This window comes from Montipora foliosa, chromosome 9, assembly GCF_036669935.1.
Source record: "Montipora foliosa isolate CH-2021 chromosome 9, ASM3666993v2, whole genome shotgun sequence".
NCBI lineage: Eukaryota > Metazoa > Cnidaria > Anthozoa > Scleractinia > Acroporidae > Montipora > Montipora foliosa.
In genome coordinates this window covers 41,318,414-41,323,290 of record NC_090877.1, presented here as the reverse complement: position 1 = coordinate 41,323,290, position 4,877 = coordinate 41,318,414, and the positions used below count along the sequence as shown (strand labels likewise).

General features: G+C 39.2%; 1 pseudogene; it reads left to right on the top strand.

Moving 5' to 3' along the window:
• Positions 1-4,274, top strand: part of LOC137971841 (fibrillin-2-like) — a 14,599-nt pseudogene extending 10,325 nt beyond the window's left edge.
• Positions 4,275-4,877: the final 603 nt, after the last annotated feature.

Genomic DNA, 4,877 nt, shown 5'->3' with positions numbered 1-4,877 from the left:
ATAGCTGCAGCGACGTTGACGAATGTTCTGAAGGATCTCACAACTGTCCATACAACTCGCGGTGCGCCAACACACGAGGATCATACCGATGCAACTGCATATCAGGTTGGAGAAACCAAGGTTCTTATTCGTGTGTCGACATTAATGAATGTTCCGAAGGACGGTACAGCTGCCCTTCCAACTCTCGCTGCGTTAACACGCAAGGCTCATACCGATGCGACTGCAACCGCTGTTTTTACAAATCTGGAAGTAGTTGTAATGGTAAGTGTATCTCTTAATTAATGCACCACGTCAGTTCCAGTTTTCGTGTGGTTTCGTCTGCGCTCAACAAATCTGAAACATTTCTCAGAACTGAAAACACTTCCCAGACCTCAAGACTACTCTCCCAAAATTGAAAATACTTCCCGGAATTGAAACTATCTCCCAGAATTGAGAACACTTCAGGGAAATGAAAAACATCTCCCAGAACTGAGAACACTTCCAGGATCAAAACTACGCTTAGGATTAAAAACAACCCAGAATTGAACAGTGCTTCTAGAAGGCCTGGTTACCAAGGGTCGGTTTCCCGTGCAGGGAAGCAGCTTACGAGGCTTAGGTTTTACGGTTATCCCTCTTTCGTAAACCCAGTTTAATAGGAGTGACACATCGCTGTGACGTTGGTTTACTGACAATGTTTACCATCGCAACAGAGATATCACGAAATTTTGTTGTTTCGAATCCTACTCAGTTATGAGAACTGCACGAGCAATAAACCAATGGAATTTGCTTTGGTTGCTTTGGCTGGCGAATGTAAATTCGAAACTTTGAAAGACAGTGAAACTGGCAATTTTTTCTGCAAGCCTGATCTGAGGCTTTCTTTGATCTTAGATTTGTAGAACAAAACGAGATAAGATGTGCATGAAATGGAGACTGCAACATTTTTTCAGGGAAGACCATTCACTACCCTTTACGACTTGGACTTATATATAATATCAGAAACCCATAAGGGTTGAAACGTGTAACGCGCGTTCACAGCTTCCGAATATTCAGTGATAAGTACCATATTTGGAAACCCCTCGCTCCAGTTAGTTTCGCGCGAGAACATTGGTGGTATTGCGTCATGGTGTTCTTGCGAACTGATTGGTTGAATGTTTCTCTATTGTTGTTTCAAATATGGTACTTGGCAAATTGAATATTCAGAAGCTTGTTTCCTAGCACACAAGGGGCCGTTACACGTTTCAACCCTTACAGGTTTCTGATAATATATATGATAATAATAATATCTGCGTATAATTTGATCAAATTTCATGTCAAGACAAATTTCTATGAACCATATATCTGCGTCAAAACCATTTTTTTTCTGTACCAAACGATTATTTTCGTAAATCAAATGTAAATAATTTCGCATATCAAATTGTACACATTTTATACATCAAGTTGTGCATATTTTTGTCCATCAACTTGAGCCGTGTACACACGCACGAACTGAACATGTTTCGTACTGAAGCATTCTGAACAGTTGGTCATGTTGAATTGTAATTTGCAATTGATCATTTATCAATTTCTTGCAGATGATTGTCGCCAAGAAACTCGTTACTATTACGTCACTAGTTATACTACTTACACAACTTATTACTCGACAAGCTGCGGTTTTTTGGGACTGAGCAGATGCAGACGATCAAGGTAAGCATGTTGTGTGATGCGGCAGATACAAAACACAGGTCACAAGTCACAGGTCACAGGTCATTGTTTTACCAATACAGAAAGCATCCTAAACATTCATAACAGCTAACCTTTGGCCTAATTAGGCCTAAAGGAAAGTTTTTAGGCCTAAGGTTAGCTTTTATGAATGTTTAGGATACTTTCTGTATAGGTAAAACAATGACCTGTGACCTGCTTTTTGTACCTGTCGTTGTGCGATGCGTTATCTCGATTATTACAATCAAGATCGTTTACACGTTTTCCCTACCATTTCATCGAATACTGATCGTTTTCACGGGTTACTGGACACTTTTTAAATAAAGAACGTTGGCTCCATGAAAGCAAAGACAAATTAAAAAAACATACATGTCAAGTTCCTCCTCTTCTGTATATTTATAGGAAATCGTATGAACGCGAGTGCATTTCGTGATTTATGGGCACGACTGATGTTTTCAAAGTTCTCAAAATTGCACGAGCTGTAAGCGAGTGCAATTTGAGAACTTTCAAAACATCACGAGTGGCCATAAATCACGAAATGCACGAGCTGGTTCATACGATTTTTTATTTATTATATTCTCAACAAAATTACTCAAACGCGCTACTTTGTTCGTGCTCGTATTCTTCCAGTTTTGGGTTTAGTTTTCTTTCAGTCGCCCATGTTTGCCAGACATTCAACCAGGTCTGTGTAGCTTTCAACGTGTTTTTGTTTTTCGCACTTTCTTTAAGTTGCTCAACGATGTTTTGGTTTGACAAAGCAAACCGACTGTCAGCCATTTTTTTTCACTTTGGTGTTCAAATTTGGCTCTTCCCAGGTGTTTCCATAGCAACTTCCGTATTGCAATATAACCTGGATTGCACCCTATAACCTATTTATGCATTCGCCATTGGCCAATCAGAAACAAGATATTTTGTTGAGTATATAGTAACTTTAGTTATATCTTCATGCGATTTGTTTTTTTCATTTGGCCGTTGGCATGATCCTAGTTCTGTGATCTTGAGGCCACTATTATTAAGCACCTCAAGTACCACAAATAATTTAACGATATCTGGTGGAAAATGTCGTTACGATGATAAAACTCTGCGGAAAGAGCGACTATATGCCATGAAGATACCGCGAAATCAGCCTCACACCCACAACTCGGAAATGGCTTTAGCCATTTTCCGAGTTAAAAAATGGACGACAAACATTTTTGAGGAGAGCCCCTTACTGGCTTCTGATGATCGATGGTCGCATTAACTCCCTCACGAGGAATGGTACCTTCACAATCGTGCTAATTTCCTTTATGTCAAGCTAGCTTTCTACTCAACTGGGACAGTTGTTACGATGAATTTAATCTGGAAATGATGATCTCAGTTGACCCCTTTACAAAGCCATATTCTGTTTTCATTCCCCCAGGGATAAAACGAGGACAAAGAAAATGCGTAGAAGTCGTCAAGTATGGGTTGCCAACCGAGCTGGGGCCAGTTGTCCGTGCACATAGGCGTAAAGTAGCGTTTTCAGATCAAATACCTTAATTCCACTCTGTATCCAGGGGCGTAGGTACCTAAAAAAGTCGAAAATAAAAAATGTTAGTTGTTCTTGGAGGGAGAAGCCATGTACACATTGATTGTTTTTTTGTAGATTTCTAAGAAGCGCGAACCTAAATGAAACTTAACTAAGCACAGTTACGGGATCTTACGGCCATGTAGGTGCTTTAACAAATAAAACAATGCGTCAATTTATGATAGCCGATCGAAGCACTTCAAGAAGCCCAAAATGCAACAAGGAATTTTACGACTTAGCGGTCATTTCATAGTAAATAAGAGCGCTTACTCTAACAACATATCCTCACCATACTGATGGAAAAGGAAAATTTAATCACGGCACATGAAAAAGATTTTGGGACTTATGGAGAGGGGAGGTGGGTTTGGAAAATTGTACGTACCTGAGGAAAAATCTTGGCTACGCCCCTGGTATCAATGCCAAATATTTTGCTTATCGCAGTTATAGCATCCGTTTGTTGTACTGTTTGAGGTATTATTTTATGGTTTTTATAAAAGAGATCGACCAGTTGCACTTAGCTTGGCAGCTAGGAACCCATCAATCGTAAGCCATTAAACTGAAACGTAACGTTTTTGAAACGAGTGCAATGTAGCTTTGGAAACGTATCTTTTGAACGGCTGTTGGATTTCAATTTTTTTGCCATTGCCATTAACTTTTAGCTTAAGATCAACAAGCAGACTTACGGCCACCACAGAAGATATTAAATTGTGACATTCCGAAAGGTGTTGGTCGCGTGGATAGTGGAATTAAGCATTACGCTTTGGCGTTATAGTATAGAAAATGCAAGCTACTGAAGTATTGGATGTTTACCATTTGCACGAAAAACCAGAAGAGGTACGGGAAAGAGTAGTACCATGGAAACCTGTAGATTTGACGTGACCTCGTAATCATCGACGCATTTTCAGGTTTTTTTTTTTTCGAGCAAGTGGTAAACACCAAGAAGTAGCTGAGCACTGAAAAAAATTGACCCAATTAACCGGATAGCAAGAGACTGATCAACATTGCTGTTATTTTTCGTCATTAATAATTAAATTTGACTTTTTTATTGCAATTGATCTCTGCAGAACTGTGTTTTATTCACAGATTGCCTTAATTAAGACAATGCACTTGTTTTGGAATTGTCAATAAATTTCTTTTCTTAGTCACTGTCGCCATTTTTTTTTTTTTTTTTGTATGCGATTCCTTAAACCTGGGGTAAATTTAAATGGCAAACAAGAAAATTTCACTGGACAAATCATGGAAAGATTCTTGACTTCTAAGGTATTATATGTTTTTTAAAAAATGGGACCGTTGTAACAGTATGCATCGTCCATGTTGGCATGGCTATCTGTCTACATTGCGACAGACATTCCTCGTAATTCCTAGGAGATAACCGGCCGCGATATGGGAGTTGCGAGAGGAACAAAAGCAGGGTAATGACGCAGGCAATTGGAGTTGAACAGGACGTGACCCAACCAATACGAATAGTTTGTTGCTGTTGTTGTGTGGAGCAAAATCATCAGAGCAAAAACCAGATTTGTTTAACGAAAAGGCTCCGTCTTGATCCTTACGCATGCACTACTACAGCAGTCAGGAGTGAAAAAAAATGTAAAGAAAATTTAAATGTAAATGCTTTGTTTATAGTGGAAGTGCACTTAGCTATCAAGCTAGTTTA